General features: G+C 48.9%; 1 long non-coding RNA gene across 1 annotated transcript in view; it reads left to right on the top strand.

Annotated features, from left to right (window-relative positions):
• The window catches only part of LOC139993505 (uncharacterized), a 33,333-nt gene extending 12,323 nt beyond the window's left edge, over window positions 1-21,010 (top strand). Inside the window, exon 4 of the long non-coding RNA XR_011801394.1 lies at window positions 18,382-21,010. This is a non-coding gene — a long non-coding RNA (uncharacterized lncRNA). The remainder of the gene's footprint in view (window positions 1-18,381) is intronic.
• Window positions 21,011-21,627: the final 617 nt, after the last annotated feature.

Genomic DNA, 21,627 nt, shown 5'->3' with positions numbered 1-21,627 from the left:
GCGTATTGCTTTTTAGCGTACGCACCGAACCAGACGCTAGTAATTCCATAGCGGATATCGGGCTAAGTCCAGCGGCGTATTGCTTTTTTGATGGTATAAAAAAAGCCTTAAATGGAAAAAAAAATCGCTACGCACGACCATAAGACCGTACGCAGCGAATCCCCCCATAAGCCTTTATTAGCGCATGCGACACCAAGGCCCGCAACACATTGCCCCCCATTAAGGGGGCCAATTACGTCACTAATACGATGACGAGGCTTTTGACAACCTTTATTCTATGAGCTTGGAAGAAGCTCACAATTCCGAGGTAAACCCCCTCGTAGGGAAATAATTCTCGCTTTCGCTTCAAGAATTGAAACAATTGATGAAGCGAGCGTTGTTGGTTAAAATAATAAATAAATAAATAGATAAATTTAGGTCCGATTTATAAAATTAATTGTCTATGAATATATTGCACATCTCTATAGAGCTTCTTAGCACATTCATGATAATTGTTTTTATAATTTTATTTGAAACGCCCATAAGTTTTAAATTGTGTTCCGACTTGGGCGTTATAGCCCCTCTACTGCCCAAGACCACGGGCAAAACCAATCCACCGCCGACATTGAATCTTCTTTTCAAGTAGTTTACGCATGGTTGGTATTTGTCGACTTTCTCCTTTTCGGCTTTGGACAGATAATCTTTGTTCTCGTAGCGGACAGTAACGTCGACCACGAGAACCCGTTCCTCGTTTTTAACTACGAGGTCCGGTTTGTAAAGATCACTGCCCACCTTAAGGGTCGGCTCGACAAACACCTCATTCTTTTTATTTTGTTGTAGAGTGTCGGCGATGATTAGCTTCGCCTCATCGTGCCTCTTGATTCTCAGGCCCTTGGTGTATTGGCACAGCCCTAATATGTGACCAAGGGTTTCGGGCTGGGCTCGACATCGTCTACACATTATATCTATATTTTTGTCGGCCCGTGCCAATACCGTTCTCGTACCAAAGGTGTTTGTCCTGAGTCTCAAGGCATCGATGAACCTCGATGGCTTGAGCAAGTTATATTCGCTCAACCACACGTTACCAGTTCTGCTTTTGGAGAAGTCAGGTACCCCTTGTCCCTGACTTCTCAGGTCTCCCCAGAGTTGTATATGGGAGCCTTTCAATCGCTTTCTTGCCCTCTCTATATCGTCCAAGGAAGCCGGCCAATTGATCCTGAGTGAGTTGGCCACTTTCTTAAGTCTATTCTCTATTTCGTAATTGAAAAGTCCCGAGACCGCTGGATCGATCGAATCTTTCATTTTTATTGCTCTCTTAAGAATACCTAGTTTGACGATGTGCTCAAATCTAGGCATTCCCAGCCCCCCACAGCTCTTCGGGGCGTAAAAGAAACCAGTGGCAGTTGAAGGCACTAGATGGAGGATGGCCTTGATCTCCTGTCTGACTTCGCTATCCAGCAATTTCAATACAGTGTCGCTGGGCGGACTGATCAAAAGATGGTATATGTAGCGAGGGAAGACGTATTTCGTGATGAGCTCGATCTTCTGGCATGGTTTCAGGGAGAGTTTTCTGATTCTCCTGATCACGCTCAGAATCTCGGGTACCACGATACCACAATGAACACCCTTCCAAGGCCCCATTTTGGCGCCTAAATATCTGAATGCCTCATCCGGGTCTGTAGATGGAACGTTCAGCCCGTCGAGCCTTATTTCTGGATCTTTAACATACCAGGTGTCTCTTTTCGAGACAATCTGGAATGTTTGGCTCTTTTCTCTAGATAATTTCATATTCAGGCCACTCAGATATTCATGGAGAGCGTCCACCTGGCGCTGCGCCTCCCTCTCGTTTGCGCCCAACAACACTACATCGTCTGCGAACGCCAGAACAGGGATTCCTCTGTTTTGATTTTGATTCGCTTTGATGCCACTGGTTGATTCTTCGATCGTCTCCAGCAGTGGATCGAGACATAAGTTGAAAAGCAAGGGCGACAGGGGATCGCCCTGCTTGACTCCTCTCAGGATCTTGATCTCGACCCCAATTTTATCTTTGGTCCGAATTATTGTGGAATTATCCACGTACATGTTTTGAATTAGTTTAATTATTGGGGCCGGCACACCTTTCCTAGCCAGGCAAGGTGTTAAAGCCGAATGGGGTATCGTATCGAACGCCTTCGAGATATCCACGATCGTGAATATCCCGCCGTTCCCGTTTTTACTTGTATTTAAGGCAGAATTTAAAAGTTCGATATTGGTTTTACATCCATTTTCGGATGTAAAACCTTTCTGCCTTAGGCTCAATACGACACCTCTCCTTAACTTTCTGTCAAGGATGGAGGAGAAAATTCGGGCGAGAATGGGACCTATCGTAATAGGTCTCCAGTCCTCGACCTTATCGCCCGTTTTCTTTGCCTTAATGATTAATGTAGTCCTGTTACGCTTCCATATGGAAGGATAACAGGAACTATATAAACAGATGTTGTAAATTTTTGATAATATTACAGGCAGTCCGGGGATCATTAGGTGTTCTTTTGTTAATCCATCCGGACCTGCCGCGGCTTTCTTTCTAATCTTTCTAATTCTCTCCGCCACATCCTCAACAGCTATCGGCGTGAAAATTTCGTTTAACGGCAGCCTAGAGACACATTGATCATTAATAAACGGGACTACTAGATGGTCCTTGTTGCCCCCATAATTCTTTATAGTGTCTCTTGACTTCTTCAGCTGCCGGTGGCTGCCTGGCTGGTTCCAGGTATGCGCGATCGTCGTTGATAACGACATCGGCCAACTTCCTTGGACACTCATAAAACAGATCCTGGCAGCGTGCGTATGAAAACCGCTTTCTTGCGTTGCGGCTGTTCTTTTTATGTCCCATTTGGGGCTTTCTCCGACTTAAATTACTTTCCGTAATCTCTATGTTGTTAATTTTCTTTACTATTTCATAGAGATGTGCAATAAAATTATTTAATTCATTACCAAGGGCTTCCTCGTTCCCTTGGTTTAATTTAAAAATATTTTCCAACCGATCGTAAGCCTCACTTAAAACAGGAGGTACGTCGGCTGTCGTCAGTATAGCTCCTTCCAAGCTGAGTCTCCATGCACTAAGAGACTCATTGTCATCGCGGATCTCAGGCGCATTTGAAGACGCATTGCCTGGATCCACGAGATCGCACCCTCCCACTGTTGCCCAATTAGCCTCCTGAGAGCTTGTTGCCTCACCGACTAGTCTTAGCTTTTTCCTCTGGTATTTGATCTGGTCTAAGGTCTTGTTTGTGAGGGTCTTATTTATTTCCTTGTTAGGATATTTGTGATCTTTAAATTTTTCGTTAAGCTCTCTCAAGAGACTAAGTTCTACTTCTGTCCAATTTTTATCTTTTGGGGGGTCCGTTCCCCTTCTTTTTTGATTTCTTAGGGCAGGGTGCGCATGCCTTTCGTGGGTCGAGAGTCCCCTCTGGGTCCCGAAACTCATGGGACATGCTTCACACTTATATTTTCCCACTGCCTTTTGACCAGTGCCCGTACATTTAGGAATGTGGCACTGGGTCCCATGAAGTTTCGAGAAACTTTTCCCACAGAGACAACTCCATTTAACATGCGCGTCTGTATGGTGTAGATCGAGGTGCTTGTTCAGGTCGGATAACGACATGAAGAAAAGGTTTATTCCCTTCTCTTCACATACTGGACACGCAACCCGATCGCCCACTAAAGGTACCGTAATTCCATAGCTAGTTGTCCGTTGGCTGGCTTGGTCGTCACCCATGATCCCCTGAGAAGCGGAAAAATCCGCCACGGCGCCTCCGGGATCGAGAGGCGTCGCGTCCGAGGCTTCGGTTGAATCCAACATTTTAACAGAGAATATATATACCCGAAATATTTAATTCCATCCATCATCCATCTCATGTCCTTTGATTAGCCAAGTCGTCATAGGTTTGAAGGAACGAGTTCCTTGTTGTTGGTTTCACATCCTTGTCTTCACGGTACTCCATTTCCCGTTTCGGCACGGCCGATGATGTTTGTTCAGCTCACGTCCCTTCGTCGCTACACTCCGTTTGGCCATGTCCGCTAACACCCGGGGGATATTTCCCCACGCTAGCGAAGCGAACATGTTACCGGCGGTACCACGAGGAGGTAGGAGTGCAACTTGGATAGACAGGGCCAAGGCCCTGCCTATCCCCGAGTACCTATGACTCCCCAAGGCCCCGCGACAAGGTCGTTATGTAGCGGCCAGACGCTAAGGGCCTTGAGGGGCAGCAATGTGAGGCACGGCCCGGCGGCGCATCGCTTCCCAGATGTTCGTCAAATTTGCTCAAAGGGAAAAAAAAATCCGCTACGCACGACCAACAAGGGCCGTACGCAGCGAAAATCCCCCCTCGAGTGTGTGAATCAAAGTCCAGCGGCGTATTGCTTTCTAGCTCAGCCACCAAACCCCGAAGCGTGCAACCTTCCGACAAAAGCACCACCGAACTGCTCGCTCTTAGACCTTCCAAGCACATACAACGCCACGTTGAGCGGTGTATTGCTCTTCCAGTATGCGCGACTAAGTCCAGCGGCGTATTGCTTTCTGGCGCGTGCACCAAAATGATAGCACATACCCAGCTGGCACTGCCGGGGATACCGCCTAGGTGTAGATGGGAATCAATTTAAAGGAAAAAAAACTCGCTACGCACGATCGATAAGACCGCACGCAGCGAATCCTTCCCTATTGTAATGAGCGACTAAGTCCAGCGGCGTATTGCTTTCTAGCGTACGCGCCGAACCAGACGCTAGTAATTCCATAGCGGATATCCGGCTAAGTCCAGTGGCGTATTGCTTTTTCGATGGTATAAAAAAAAGCCTTAAATGGAAAAAAATCGCTACGCACGACCATAAGACCGTACGCAGCGAATCCCCCCATAAGCCTTTATTAGCGCATGCGACACCAAGGCCCGCAACACATTGCACCCCATTAAGGGAGCCAATTACGTCATTAGTACGATGACGAGGCTTTAAGAGAGTCATAGTTACTCCCGCCAAGAGGACCCGGGACCGGATCACTCCCTCGTAGAGTCGGCGGACTCCCGACCCTGCTCCGCCTATATTCGGAAGAAGGCCGCACAAGGCGTTGGCTGCGGCCGTCACCCTCGGGACCAGGAGCTCGAAGTGTGGTCCGAACGTCCACCGACTGTCGATGGTGAGGCCCAGGTACCTCATACGACACTTCACCGGCACCGCTTCGCCATTTATGGCCACGGACAAACCATCGGGAGGGGATCCCCTGCGGCGGTGATCGAAGAACCACAGGGCCTCCGACTTTGCCGGCGACACGCTCAATCCCAGTCGCTGAATAGCGTGCACCGCGCACGCCACAGCGTCTTCCGTGAGAATCACGGTCTCGCTCCACCACCGTCCCCCGGCTAGCACCAAGGTATCGTCGGCGTAACAAACCAAGCCCGTGCCCGTGGGCATCGGGCATCGAAGGACGGAGTCGTAGGCCGTGATCCACAAGATCGGTCCTAGCACCGAACCTTGCGGGACGCCGCGCTCCTCACGTCTTCTCTCTTCCCCGTTCCTCCCAGTGAAGGTGATCCATCTATCGTACAGGTAGGCTCCAATGACCTCAACCAGGTACGCCGGCACCTCGAAGTGTTGCAGAGCCTCCATTATCCTCGCCCAGGGGATAGAGTTGAAAGCGTTGCTGACGTCCAGGGAGACCGCTACCGCCATCCCGTAGCGGAAACCCTGTCCTCCGCCATGCTCCTCACCCGCTTCACAGCGTCCACCGTGGAGCGACCCCGGCGAAAGCCGTACTGACTGTCGTGCCATCCGGGCTCCCACCCCGAGATACGGGCCTCCAGGCGGGCGGCGATCACCCTCTCGAAAAGCTTCCCGATCTCGTCCAGCAGGCATATCGGCCTGTACGCCGACGGCGAGTCCGGCGGACGACCCTCCTTTCGCAGCAGGACCAATCTCGCCGTCCGCCACATCCGCGGGTAGATGCCCTCCCTCAGGCATCGGGTGAACAGATGCCGCACGCGAGGGGCCACCACCTCCATCGTCTCCGCCCAGACTCGGCCCGGAACTCCGTCCGGACCCGGTGCCACGTCACGGGACGCCATCTTAGTCGCCGCGAGAAGCTCCTCCTGAGTGACCTGCAGCTCCTCGCTCCGCTCCGTCGACGTCGTCGCCGCCGTTGCCGTTGACGACGTCTCGCCCCTGCCGGAGGAGAGGGACGATCCCGACCGCCCCGCGTCGCTGTCCTGACGCGGAAACAGCGTCCCGATGACCTTGGCCAGCAGCACCGGATCCACGTTGGCGGTCAGCGGGGGGGCCGCGAGTCGCAACTTCCTCGTTACCACCTTGTACGGCCGCCCCCACGGGTCTGACTTAACCGCCTCGATCAGCTCCTTCCAAGACCGAGCCTTCGCGATCTTGATCTCCCTCTGCAGAGTCCGTCTCGCCTCTCTGTAGACCCCGTAGCAGCGGGAGATCTCCTCCTCGACGCGCGTCCTTCTACCGCGACGGGCCCTCAGAAATCTTCTGCGTGCCCGCACGCAGCTCGCCGGCAACTCCGCGATCTCCGGCGTCCACCAGTGAACGCAGCGGTTGCGTCCACCGCCCGGGACGGAGCGCGGCATCGGGGCATCGCACGCCGCGCTCATGTATCCTTGGAGGATCTCCGCCTCCTCGTCGACGCTTCCCAGACTGGTCGTCCCTTGGGCGTCCCAGCTCCACGCCGAGACGATGGCTGCCGCCTGCAACATGTGCCTGTCCCGCTCCTTCAGGCGCCATCTGGGTGGTTGTGATGGGCCGGAGCGGCTCGCACCACCTCGGGCGACGTGGTTGTTCTTTTCGTCCACGTCCTCCGAGACCACCTCCATAAATATGTAGAGGTAATCGGACAAGGTCTCGACTCTCTCGGCCTCTCTCCAGTCACGGATCCTCGGGTACAGCTCCGAGGTGGCCCACGTGATGTCGAGCACGGAGGACCCTCTCCGCGCCACGCAGGTGCTCGCCCTACCCTTGTTTACCAGCAGGAGTCCGAGTCCCGCAGCGCAGTCTGTCAGCCATCTTCCTCTGGTGTTCGTGTCGGAGTTCCCCCACTGCGTCGAGTGGGCATTGAAGTCCCCGAGGACCAGCACCTGGCGGGGAAAGCACCTTTTGACGCATTCGCCGACATCGTCCAGAAAGTCCCCGAACGCGGCCAGGCCGCTGTTGGGGGAGACGTAGACCGCCACCACCGCTATTCCTGCCCATTCGACCACGACGTAGCCGCTGCCACGGTCAAGCAGGGCGCCAAAGGCACCCAGGGTCGGCGTCCAAGTCACGGCCGTCAATCCGTCCAGATCCTCGATCCAGTTGGGAGCGTCAGGGACACGATACGGCTCGGCCACTGTCGCGAGGGCGACCTCTCTCTCCCGGATGGTCTGGAGGAGCAGGTCATGCGCCCTTCTCGATCTGCCCAAGTTGCATTGGAGGAGACGGTTAAAATCACTCAATCACCTCCATGGCCTCCTCTCGGCCATCCACCGCTGGATGTTCGACGGTGCTCCCCTCTTGCATTACCTCCGCGGTCGGTTCGCGTATCGGTGGCTTCCTCTTAGTTCTCAGCGGAGCACATGCCGCCCCGCACATCCTGTGGTTGGCTGGCGCCCACAGCGACTCGCACAACGGGCACTTGGTCGCGGAGGCGCACGTGCCCCAGCTCCAGCACTTAAAACACTGCAAAGGTCTCTTCGGGATAGCCGTGACCCTCGCCATGGACCAGCCCAGAGCTACTTTCCCGTCCCGGGCTAATTTCCGGGCTCCGGCCACCGGGCACCTTACCCATGCAGTCCCGAGGCCGTATCTGGTGGTGCGGATCTCTCCGACCTGCACCTCCGCACTGCCGCATCCCGCCGCTGAGGCCAGCGCCTGCCGCAGCTCCTCCTTAGCGACCGAGATGTCTATCCCGGCCACCCTCAACTCCGCCGTCCTGTTCGGGGCCGCTACTCTCACCGCGGCCAGGTCCAGCACCTCGGCCAGACGCGTCGCCAATTGCGACGCCTTTCTTCTGCCTTTGTCGTCGGGGAGCCGGATAATTATACCCCCGGTCATCGATTTCCTCATTCCGAGGGACTCGACGCCGATCTCCGCAAGCGGGACCTTCTATCGCGCCGTCGCGAGAACATCGGCGTACGATGTCTTAACCCCCTCGTTGATAGTCAACGTCACCGCGGACGTACGCGGTGCGCGGGGAAGCCCGGCCGTTTTCGTCGCCTGCGCCATTCTTTTCTTGGTCACTAGTGTAGCGCCCGTCTTCCGTGCGCCCGTTAGTCTTGACGAAGGAGCAACAGGCGTTCCCTCTTTTTTCTCCTCCTTCCTTGCGGCCCTTTTCTTTCGCGGCCGCCTTTCCACCACCCTCCATTCGCCACCCTCCTGCTCCCTCGGGAGCATTGTGGCTTGGGTGACGCGTGGGACAGCGGGTTGGTCCGCCTTGCGCCGAGGTTCGGGGCTGCGCGGTCTTCGGCCCCCGAACCGTTCCTCGATGGCCCTCATGATGAAGGGACCGAGTTCGTCCATCTTTTTCTCTAAGGCGTCCAGACGCGCGCCTTCTTGTTTCCCCTCCCGCGGAGGGTGGCCGGGCTCAATAGCCCGACCGTTGCACCGCGGGCACTCGTGGGTGCGAGCGGCCAGCCTCGTTATCTCTTTACGCAAGGCCGCGTTTTCCTCCTCCAACGCGGTCAGCCTTGCTTCCGCGAGCCTGGCGGCCGTGGAGCTACCGCTGTGGACCACCTCAGCCCTCTGCAGGTTAAGCTCCCTCCAGGCGGCGGCGACGTAGGTCGCCGCGTCCTTTAGGTCCTTGATGCTTGCTCCCTTCAGGTTCGACGATACCGCCGTCACCCGCAAGATCTTAGACACCTGCCTGGTGAACTCGGCGCTCACGTCGACCGCCGAGCTCATCCGTATGTCCAGCGCCAAATCCACAGAAATCTCCGGGGTCAGCGTCATAATGCGCCTTCTCTTCCCCCCGGAGACGGTCGATCCCAGGGATGACCGCGACGCGAAAGAGGCGACCGAATCCCCGTCATCGGACCTCATCCGCGCTCGTAGCTCCCTTACCGGCGCGAGGCCCGTTACCGCGGCCGGTGCGAGGAAGACGCCGTCCGCCGCGCCCGTGGTTCTCCGCGATGCTCTTGTCATTCTTCTCGGAGGTTCCTTGTGAATCTCCGTACTACTGCATCCCGCCTCACCAGACGTGAAAACACATCCGGGGGCTTGGCGGTCCACCCCCGAACGGCCGTGGTCGTGAGATGACGACGCAGGTGAGCCCACTTGACTACCCATCGCTGCGCCGGTACTGGGGTATCCCTCCCCTGCACCGTAAACCGTTTTTCTTTTGTGGTCGCAATCCATAGTAAAATGTAATTTGTTGTCGCCGCGGTCATCAACAAAGTCCGTCCTGGTGCCACTCACTCTTTCGCACCCTGCCCCGATCAAAGCCGGTGCAGGGTGTCGGGGAGCCCCACAAGAAGGTGAGGTGAGTGGTCTTGACAGGTATGGGCCCACCAACTTCTCCGCATCGGATCGGCAAAATTGACGGGCGCCAGAGGCACCGACCAGCTGCCACCCGACTGTAAGAGAGCATCAGATCCATCGGGGTTTCCCGGGACGTGGTCCTACGGCCCGAAAACACATGCCCGCCTCATGCTCCCCACCGTCTTCGGGCCTGGACACATCTCATCCTCAGCTCCGCGATGTCGGGAGTGCACCAATATACGGCTCTGTTTCGCCCGATGTTCAGCGTCGTTCGCGGTATGGACGTATTGTTACGTTTTTGTTTGGATTGTTTTGCTTATATTGCCGTTAATTTTTGAATTTAGAGTAAATGGTAGTTGCTGCCACCAGAAACAATCTAAGGACTGTTTCAGTTAAATTTTTTGTTATCGCTTATCTTTTCGAAGATCCTGAACTGTCGTATTTCTTAATAATTCTGTCGGCAATTAAATATCAGTGGGTAGTGTTGACTGATGTTTAATGCGACTGGCAATTAAACTCCACGTTTCGGCTAACCTGCTACGCACAGGAGTACTGGCACGGGAGATGATCAAAGTTGGTGAAAATAAATGTTCGCTTAATCCTATTATATTATTAGACAAATATTTTCCACAACAAAAGTTTATTCTAATTCTAATTGGTTATTAACAGAGTTATCGTTGAGACTTTGAATACTCGAAGTTACAATAGTTCGCGATACGTTTTTACTCTTATTAATTGCATGATTTTAATTTAATTGATTTTTCTATAATTTACTAATTGACAAATACAAACACGTCGATTAACAAAACTGACAAAAACTGAGAACTAATGAAACAAAGAACAAAAAGCTAAAGAACTAAAGGACTAAAGAACTTAAGAACTAAGAGCTAAGAAAATTAAGAGCTAAAGGAACTAAGAGTTAAGAAACTAAGGAACTAAAGAATTGAAAGCCAGAGGAACTGAGAAATTAAGAGCCAAAGGAATTGAAAACCAATCGCTATGAACTAAGGAATTAATCACCAAGAACTGCGGAACAGAACTGAGGAATTAACTACTCTGAACTAAGGAATTATCTATCTACTCTTCTATGTCGCTACGTTTATTTATAATTAGGTCTACCGTGGTGGGGTCGTCATGTGACGGGTTGTTCCGTGGGGGTTGTGAAGCTCGAATTCGGTTTCTATACAAATTGTTAAATTTCATTTAAATGTCAAATTGAAACGCTCACTCGCGCTATTGGTAGTTTAGTCTTCGTTAAGGCGTGTGCGCAGCGCGGGACGTGACACCCCCGCCCTTGGAGTTCAAATTTCCTCCGGAAATTTGATATTGTACTGTATCGCCTTCCATAATCGTTAGTCTATTGTCTATTTCGGTTATGCTAGTTTCAACTTATTTAAATGCACTGTTCGTGGAATCCCCTTAACTTCAATCTTGACGTTTTGATTTTCTAAAACTTCTAACACTTTATGCGGTCCTGAATATTGATCGGAAAGTTTTCCTTTAATAGATATACTAGGTCTCCTATTTTGAAGTTTTGCGGGTTAATCCTTCTGTTATAGTATTCCTTCGATTTCAACTTGGATTTTGCCAGATTTTCTCTTGCTATTTGTTGCACGGTGTTGATTTTATCGAACAAATCTCTGAGGTATTCTGTGTATGTTGGTTCCATATCCTCTTCGATTATTGTTTCATCCGTGGATTCTCTGGCCAAGTGTCCAAATACTAATTCGTGCGGAGAGAATTTTTTTCCTTCGTGCACCGAGGTATTGTAAGAAAACATGGCTAATTCCACCCATTCGTCCCAATTTCTGGAATTCTCGATATATAACTTAAGATATTCTGTTAACGCGTGGTGTGATCTTTCGATAGAACCGTTACTTTGTGGGTGATATGCTGTCGTGGTGTATCTTTTTATTCGAAATCTCTCTGCTACCTTTTTTATTAAGGAAGATGTGAAGTTTACTCCCTGATCGGTCAAGATCGCTCTTGGTGAACCGAATCGACAAATAAATTGTTTAATAAAAGCGTCTGCTATTTCGGCCGAAGTGATGCCTTTGATCGGAATTCCGAGCTAGTACTTCGTTAATAGATCTTGTATCGTTAATATATATTTGTTTTCCTTTTGTGTTCTTGGTAGTGGACCGACGATATCTATACTAATTTTGTCAAATGCCTTGTCCGGTGTATCAGTGAATACCATTGGTTGTTTTGTTTTTATCCTAGTAAATTTTTTCTATTGACATTCTTTGCATGTTCTTACGAATTCCTGGATTTCTTTCTTCATATCCTTCCAATAATAGTGTTGTCGTATTCTTTGGTAGGTTTTTGTTACTCCTTTGTGTCCCGCTACGGATGATTCGTGTTTTTCTCGAATTATATTAGTTCGTGTTTCCACTGGTGGGGTGATTACCTCCTCGGTAGAAATAGTAATGTGCATTGTTTTTTCCAAGAATACTTCCTTCAATCTTTTGATTATGTGTCGCTATGGTAGCTCCTCTAGATTTCCTTTATTAATGCTGAAGGATGTCAATCGTTTCTCATTTACCACGTCTAGCAGGGATCTTAGCGAATTCAACAAATTTTCTGATGTTATTTGAATGTTTCGGTTTTCTTTCACGGGTAAAGATATTATTTGCTTCTCTGAATCTTGGTGTAGTCTTGCTCTCTCAAACATTAAATCCTCGTAATGTGGTAATTTCCCTGCTTTCTTTATTTCTAAAGGTTCTCTGTCCACCGGATTTCCTTTGGTGTCAATGAAAATTACTTTGTGGTCGTTTATTTTTACTATCGAATCTCTCGTTTCTGAGATCTTCAATTCTGCAAGTATTGTGAGTTTGGTCCTTTCTTCCCGTTGTCGTAGTAGTAATTCGCGCGGTTCAGCTTCGAAGATAGGAGAGTTTCTGGTTGACGTATCTAGTTCGAATCTTTTTGGGGAAGGCTATCGAATCGGTGAATTTTCTTTTCTCTTCCTGATTGGTAGACATACCTCCGGAGGGTTTCGAGACAACGCATTTGTGTTCGCATTTGTTCGTCCTTCCTTGTACTGAATATCAAATTCGAAGTCCGACAATTTTATTTTCCACTTCCAGATTCCTGAAGTGGGATCTTTTATAAAATGCATCCACACCAAAGGTTTATGATCGGTTATTATGGTGAATTTTCTACCATACAGGTATGATCTGAAATGCATCGCACAGTAGACGATTGCCAGACATTCCTTTTCTATTGTGGAATAGTTTTGTTCCGCGGGGTTTAATAGTCTCGAGGCATACGCGATTGGCAGATCTCTCCCAATCGGTCCCTGACTCAATACTCCGCCTATTGCGTATCCGGATGCGTCTGTCGTGAGGTTGAAGGGTCGAGAAAAGTCTGGATATTGCAAGATGGGTTCTGTTGCAAGTGCATTTTCAGATTCGCGTCTTCTTAATTTTCCGTCGACTTGAACGCAACGTCCCTTTTTAGTAGTTGTGTCAATGGTTTCGTAACCTTGGAAAAGTTTGGTATAAATCTCCTATAATATCCCGCTAGTCCCAGAAATTGTTTAATATTCTTTGGTTTCCTTGGCCGTGGAAAATTTGAAACTGCTTCGATTTTCTTCGGGTCTGGTTTTAACCCCATTTTCACTAATCACATGTCCCAAATATTTCACCTCGTGTCGCAGGAATTCACACTTGTCTGGTTGCAATTGCAATTTAGCTTTCCGTAACCTATCCATAAGTTGGTTGAACTTAATTTCATGTTCACGAAGGGATGTGGAATAAATTACTATATCGTCCAAGTAGACAAACAATTCTATTCCTTGCAATCCTGACAATACTGAATTCATTAGTCGTTGGAACGTTGCTGGTGCGTTTTTCAGTCCAAAGGGCATTCGTTTGAATTGAAAATGACCATACGGTGTCGAGAATGCCGTTTTGTGGGCATCCTTAGATGCCACACGGATCTGATGAAATCCAGATGCTACGTCGAACGTAGAGAAATACTTTGCGCTTCCCAACTGGTCCAATATTTCGGTAATGTTGGGCAACGGATAAGCATCGCCTATCGTTTTGTCATTTAGCTTTCTATGATCGATGACTAGTCTCCATCGCTTATTACCTTCGGAATCCGGTTTCTTCGGTACGATCCATAACGGAGAGTTATACGGAGACGTCGATGGTTCCACAACGTCCGTTTCCAGTAGTTCTTGAATTTGTCGATTTATTTCTTCCCGATGTACGGGCGGGTACCGGTATTGTTTAACGTTAATCGGTATCTCGTCTGTAGTAATAATTTCGTGCTGTAGGATATCTGTTCCTTCCAGCGTCTCGCCTGGGAGATGAAATCTGTCTTGATTCTTCCGGATTAATACTTCGACATTTTTCCTCTCTTCCTCGTTCAAATGTTCTAGCCGTAATACTTCCATTACTCTGTCGAACCTATCTTCTTTCGACTTGGATATCATATGGCACGGTAGGGAGCGAGGTGAGGTTTTTAAATTCTTCATTTACCATTGTAGGCGTGGTAAATTCATAATTTCTTGACGTGGTGTTTATTATCCTCATATATCCTCGTTCCTTATGGTTTTTCACAACCGCGTTTCCAAAATAGACTCCCTTAATCGGCTCGATTTTGGGAATGAATCCCTCGTTTGCCTCCGGATTTGCAATATTTATTGAGCACGGCACCGAACTTCGTTTCGGCACAATTATTTTTTCCCCTGTATCGAAGGGAATATCAATATTCCCCCACTTGATATGCATTTGCTTATAGTCCAAACGAGCTTTATTTCCTGCAAAAAATTCGGATCTTAGGATTTCGTCTTGATCGATCAGCAATGAATCATCGACTACGTGAAAATTAACCGGATGGCCCGCAACCTGTATTATTGTCTGCCCTAGGGTGACCAGGCTTGTAGCCGTAATTCCTCGAACTTCAATAGATCCTTGTTCGTCGATGATCGCTGAATCGGGTAAAGCAGGTTTTAGATTGAGCAGGATATTGATTTCGGATCCGGAGTCCAATAGTAAACTTATTTTCGTTTTTAAATCCGGAGAGACTATTCTCGCGGTAGGAGTACTTGAAGTGTCATTTAGTTTTATTGAAATAACCCGGTTGTCGTCCGATTCTGAATCCGTCTCTGGGTATTTCTTGTTTATCCTTTCGTGGGTTACCTTTCCTTTTCATTGTTGGATGTTTGCCCTTTCCCATTGTTCCCCTGTACGACTGCACGACGGCTTTACACCGTGGTGATTGTAGGTCGAGTTGGTTCTACTGGCGTAGGCGCTGGCCTCCTTGTGGCTGCTTGTACTCTTGGGCGATTCACAGAGTGGCCCCTTCGAAGTTCACCCTGTTCTCTTCTCGAAGGAGTCGTTTGGTTTCCTGACTGTCTCGACGCGTAGGGTACGATTATTCCAGCGTCTACTCGGGCTTTGAAGGTGTGACAATCTTTTATTAGATGCCCCGGTTTCTTGCAATAGTTGTACGTCATTGTATTTTGCCTCGGAGCGTTTGGACGGTTGTTGTTCGGGGAGCGAACACCGTTACGGTCGTAATTGTTCGGGGGTACGGGATGGTGATATCGCATTCTGTCATTTGTCTTTTAAACTCCCGCGTTGCATTAACGGCTTGTCGGACGCGAAGGTCCTCGACCTCCTCCTCCACGCTTGTTTCCGTCGCTGTTGTCGAGGCCTCCCAGTTCCAGGCAGCCACTGTTGCGGCTGCTCGTAGCAAATCTTCGTCCCTTCCTTTGATCTTCTATCTTGTTGGCGGGCGCGCGTGACTTCCTCTTGGCGGGCCGCGGCCATTACTCGCGGTCGCCTTTCCAGGTCCAAGTGTATCTTTCACGTCCATGAATATGTAGAGGTGGTCCGAGAGTGTCTCAACCCCTTCAGCCACTCTCCAGCCTGATATCCGTCTGAATGCGTTGTGGAGGCCCATGTGATGTCAAAGACGGAGCACTGTCTCCACGCCACGCAGGTGCTGGCAGAGCCCCTGTTCACCAACAGGAGCCCAAGTACCGCGGCGCAATCTGACAGCGCGCGGCTGCGCGCGTTGGCCCTGAGGTTTCCTCATTCCGTGGAGTATATCCATTGCCGCATTCAAGCCGGACTCTGTGGACGAACGCCTTCGGCGTTGATGTCCAAGTGACAGTAACCATTTCTAATGATATTGCTTCCATGGATTCCTCCGCGCCAGCTTCCTTGCTCGCGAGCTTGAGGTTAGGGGTTCCCAGCGGCTGCGAGCCTTTATTGTTACCACTTACGACCACTGTTCCGCGGGTGATTCCTCTTGTTTCCTTTTTCGGGGGGGGGGGGGGCGCCAGGCCCCATCCTGTGTACCGATGGTGCCCCGAGCGCCTCGCGAAGCAGGCATTTTGGGTTCGCGGCCGTGCACCCTTTGGCTTGATGTCCCGAACCTCCACATCTGTAGCACAGGTGCCCCCTGTACTCTTTGGAGATGCATATCCTCCTTATGTGTCCAATCTTCAGGCACCTGTAACATTGCAAAGGTCTTCGCTCGATGACTTCGACCTGCGCTATCTACCATCCTATGATGACCTTGCCAGTATTGGTAAGTTTGATCACTGCCCCGACCGGGCCTCGTATCCACACGGATCCAAGACCGTTTTGAGCGAAGCGGATCTCTTCCAGTTGGACATCCTCCCCCTTGCAATCACCCATCTTCGCCAGGGTATTCCTAATTTCCTTCTTTGTGGCCGTGACGTCTATTCTGGTTACCCTAGCTTTCGCGGCTCGGAAGGATGTCGCCACACGGACCTTGCTCAGATCCAGGATCTGTGTCAGTCATGCTGCTAGTGCGGCGGCCTTCTCCCTCTTCTGGTCCTCAGAGACCTCCAGAACGACTTCTTCGGTCATAGTTTTATGCATCTGTTTTGTCCGATCTGTCCTTCAGCGTGATGGTCACCGCCGATGTTGGCGGTGTGTGTGTGTGTGAGAGAGGTAGCTTGTCTCCCCCTCTTCGCACGCTCCCAGATCCTTCCTCCGGGGCTTTCGTTGGACTCTTCGCCCCTGCCCCCGGAGCTATCTTCGCCGGTTGCTTTCTCCGTCGGTTCCTTCTTCTTTCTGTTTCTTCTTTTAACGGTCTTCCATTCCGTGGCAGCCTCTTGTCTTCCCTTGGTCGCTGGAGTGTTTGGAACCCGAGGCTCCACCCTTCTCGTGGTTACACCAGAGACGTCCTCCTTTCCCCTTCTTCTTTCGATGTTTTGGAGGCGTTCCTCTATTAGCTGGACCAGCGAAGGGCCTAGCTCCTCTATCGCGCGTTCGATCGCGGCGAGACTTTCTCCACTCTTCTCTGCCGTGGAGCGCGAGGCCAGCTCTTTTCGGAGCGCCTCGTTCCGCTTCTAATGCTGCTATGCGTCCTCCCATTCTTCTCACCATCTCTGTTGCGCCAGTGGAGATGGACCTCGCCTTTTCTCTCAGCATTTTCTCGTGTGTGCCCTTCAGGTTGCGTGATGTCTCGGCAACCTTAGTCACATCGAAAGCTCGACGGATCAGTTCCGCTTCTCTATCTGCCGTAGTAGATGGCCTCATATCTTCGGCCACTTCCGTGGAGAGCTCGGGAGATCTGCCGGCTTTCCTTTTCTTCGCGCGGGGCGTTTTGATGGCAGGTGTCTTTTCTTCCTCCGACCTTTCGTTGGTTCGTAGGCTGCCTGTGCTCAGTGCAGAGCGGAAGAACCCCTTCTTAAGAGGGACCGCCTTCCTCGTACGTCTGGTGCTAACGTGAGTAGGCTCAGCAGCCAGCTCCGTTCCGCCTCCTCCTCTCATCGTTTCATCCGCCTTTTTATCTTTCTCCACAATTGTTTCCTTTTTTCTTCCCATTGTACGCGCAGAGTGGCCAATTATGCCCGCACTTGTTAATATCACCAGTTACTACCACTTTTAAATGACCCGCGCGATACGCTTTCGGCGCACGTGCCAATATAGCTACGTTCGTGTCGTTCCCCGGGTAGCTCGTGCAGCGGCGCTATTGTCGTGCATCCCAATATAGCTTCCTCACTGCCATAATCTCACACCAGATTATATTTCGCTTGCCACGTCTTTTCCAGACTGAATTCCGCTAGTACTGATACCCGCTTTTACTCACAGCCGCTAGCACTTCACTCGGATTAACTTCCTTGTCCAATTCTCCAGTTTTCCCGGAGATTTCGACCACACTCACAGCTCCGTCCCAACTCCCTCTCCATCATCAAAGCTCCTCATGTGTGATCTCCCATGATATCCCGAATGATATTTCAAACTACGCAGTGACAATTACAAAAACAGCGCAGTGCTTTTATTTCCCAGTCGATCGGAAACTGTCGAGCTATCGAAAAAGCGTCGGATTACTCTTAAATTGGCCAAAGTATCAGGCAACACGAGTATTTGCAACTGTTATAATTACCCGTGATTTCAGAGTAATATAACCCAATCCGAATTCAAATGGTGAACGTTAATGCAACGATGAAACCGTTTTTAATTTAACTTTTAAGAATGTAATTATGAGATTCTCCTGAATCAGATAAGACTGAGGTTGTAATATCGTGTTGGGTGATATCAAATTACTCCGATGTAGAGCTTTAACAATATTATCGTTATAATGTGGATCGCGAGTGTTCATTCATCATGGCAAACTGTAATAAGGGAATTTATGCAGCGAACGCCATAAGACCAAACACGATCATTATTTAGAAAGGGGCTGCCATTTTCGATTTTGATGATTTTGAAATATGTGGCAAGCTCAATATTTTGTATTATTACCATTATAATACCATTGCAGTTCAATCTTCTCCTGGATTCGTTTTTATCCCCCTTTTACTGTGTATGAATACAATTCCCGAATATATTACCTTATCTATTTCTTAAAAGAATCGGAAATTTCAAATGTTTTATTATGTAATTTATCTAATAAACATTTAATCTTTTGATACAGTGTATATAATGGTCGTCTGAAGGCTTTTATATGAAAGGAAGATCTCCCATCAACTGTGATGGAATTATCGTGCGCTTTAGCGCTGATATCACGCAATTATATAAATCTTGACCAACCGTAGGCCGTGCCCGTAGAAGCCAAAATTCTTGCCTCAATTTTGACAATGTTAGTTGAGAACCTGCATATAGCAATTTCATATGCATATTTAATCTTAATGAGAAGCAAGACTAGAGGATGTGATGCAAAGAAATTGGATTCTTCTGGCAATGCCGCATTACGAAGCTGCCTATCAACCCAAATCAACAATGCCGAGACATTCTCCAATATCAAAAAAAGTCGCAATCACGGACTCCACGACGCCGAATGTTCCTTCACCAACCATGACATCTTTCACGTTTCCACAGCCGAGATGAAAACGAGAATGAGAAGGTCAAAAGAACGCGTAATACTGTCAAGGGTCTGAGGTTTCGGAATCTCACTATCAAGGCCCTTCAGGAGATAACCTATCACAATACAAAGAAACGTGGAACCCTCCAGAGCTACCAAACCGGTCCACTTGGCCTCCCACCGATGAACTCGCCAGGAAGGACGAACCAGCGCATTCTGTGCATAATCCCAGCATGGTGACCCTTTCTGGAAAGAAGCAGGACCTAATGCTAGACAATTCAGAACTCAACTGCCCCCTGAAACCAGAGTCTAGGCAGAACAGTTCGGGTTACGCGGAACCCTGTCGCTATCGCAGAAAAATCGGCAATAATATCAATCAAGCAATCAACGGAAGAAATCTAATCAAACGGAAGCTACGATGCCTCTGATTTCATCTTCCGTGGAGAATCGGACCCATAAGCTCAATATTTGCTTACGGCATCCACAGATCGACTGGTCGACATACTGGTCGAATAAACAGTGGTGTTATTGACATTGTGGTAAGCGTTTCTAAATGTTTCTCACTGAGAAGCGAATTATCTATGCGAGGGTAATCGTAATATCGGTCCAGCTATTCTCCTCGCATTTAAAGATACCGGAAAAAGCTCGTATGAAGGCCATAAAAGGAGAAAGAAGTAAAACTCCACACAGTTCAAACCGTGGAATTGTTAATGATTTGAGCGGAACTACTGTAGACTTAGTAGCGAGGAGAGAGACAATAATATCGCCGGTTTCTGTGGTAAGGCAAATAACTACTGCATAGACATGGCGAGAGGCATCCACGAAGCCGTGCAGCTCCGTTTTAAGAATTTGCATACCGTGCTGTGTACATCGAGGTAGAATAATAGGGAGGAAAAGGGAAAGTTGGGTACAATACGTTGTTCACATATCGCAGAGCTCGTTTGGGATAGTATCATTGCAACCACTCTTCTGCAACCAGAGACGTTGCATCAGGATTTTGGCAATGACAACAACGGGAGCAGCCCATTCAAGCGAATCATCAAATCATGCGATTCTTGAAAGAATTTTCCGTTTGGTTTGCGGAATGACCTTATTAATAACAATATCGAAACGAAAAGAGTCCGTCTCGGGACTCCAATTTATACCAAGGATCTTTAAATTGTCGTCGGGTAATAGCGGCTTATGGCTGCGAGACCGTGATCCGAGGAATGAATATCGGCAATTAATGCAGGCCAGTTACTGGCCCATTTTTGCAATTTAAACCCACCTTCTCTCAACAAAGCAGTCACGTGATCACGCGTTTGACATGCTAACTGTGAATCATCTACGTCGAACACGGAGTCGTGTACATAATTTTGGTCATGAAGAACTAACGCTAGAGGATAATTCGATCTTTCGTCTTTCGTGAATTAGTGTACGGATGCAGTACCATACTTAACGGTCAAAAGTCGATAGTGTCATAGTGGTTTCGATGGAAAGAGTCACCACAGAATCCATTGATAACGAATATCTTTCGAATCTACAAAGATCTGCTGGTATATCTTCGCAATGTCTGTGATACAGACGTATCGATAACGGCGCCACCCAAGAATTACGGTGGCGAGGTCCGTTTGCAATGTTGGACCGATCAGCAAATGACCGTTTAACGATTTACCATTTCCTGTTTTCGAGGAAACATTGAAGACGACTTGAAGATGCGTTATAGCGCTGAGTTCACGAATGATCGCATGATGCAGGATGTATACGGCTTGAAGTGACGGAATCGGCGAAGAATGTTTCTCTTCAACCATATGACCAAGTGCTTTGTACTCGCGTAAAAACGTAGCATATTTCACTGAATGCCCAGCGTTCCGTTGTAAACGATTTTTCCCTGTCGTAAAAACATATTCGTCGCCACGGAAAATGAAGGCCTAATATCCATGGGAGATCCCTTAACGAAGAATAAGTGAACAATGTATTATCCATTCGGAGCACGAGTGTACGTGCGTTGAAGATGTGCCTCGCATTGTTGCTCAGCGGGAGACAGGCGCGGGACGGACGGCAACTACCTAACTTATTAAAATCGACGAAATTCGGCATGTAGGTTCAATGAGACGTTGCACTGCAAGTTCGATATAGAAACGAGAGAACTGGACGCTAGCGATGGAAACCGGAAAGGATCCAGCCAAAAGTGGTGTTCTGAGCCGTAAGCTCATTTACTGTGCCTTTTCGCAAACCATCTAGAAAAAGCAACCATACTGATTCACACCCATAATTAGATCTATTGGATCCAAGCTATAGACATTTTCATCCACCAACTGCAGATCGCGAATGTAAGAGAGCTTGACGTCGATAATCACGCGATTTGGTAGGTAATTCGATAACGAGCGCAATACGTAAGCGGTCATGGAGTATGCAGACTCTGTTTTACACATGAGCGGACAAGAGACCGCATTATTAACAAATCCTGTGATACATACTTTCCCGACCGGGCAGACGGTGATCGCAGTTCGATCCATGAATTGTAAACAAGACTTGTCGCGTTAGTGTCTCGCGGAACAGAGCAAGATGTGAACTGAGAGGTTACAGTGTTATCGATATTATTGGTTGATAACGCAGAGTTGCGTCGATGACGCGGTCGAGTCATTGAAATGTATCAAGATATTATGACGTTCTTTTTACAAATGCTATAGTTATACGAACTAGTACATTTTCTTATCGAATGGTTCGAACTTAAACAATTTGAGTACCGATTTGTCCTTTTTTGCGAAATCGAATCGTTGTGCTTCTACAATTCTATGCGATTTCTATGCGTCGATGCAGTCACAAATGAACCAGCAGCCTCTAAACGGGAAAGAGTTTACCCTATGAAGCCCGATG

This window comes from Bombus fervidus, chromosome 13 (genome assembly GCF_041682495.2).
Source record: "Bombus fervidus isolate BK054 chromosome 13, iyBomFerv1, whole genome shotgun sequence".
Classification (NCBI taxonomy): Eukaryota; Metazoa; Arthropoda; class Insecta; order Hymenoptera; family Apidae; genus Bombus; species Bombus fervidus.
Note: the sequence above shows the minus strand (reverse complement) of the source record. Positions and strands in the feature narration are given on the sequence as shown.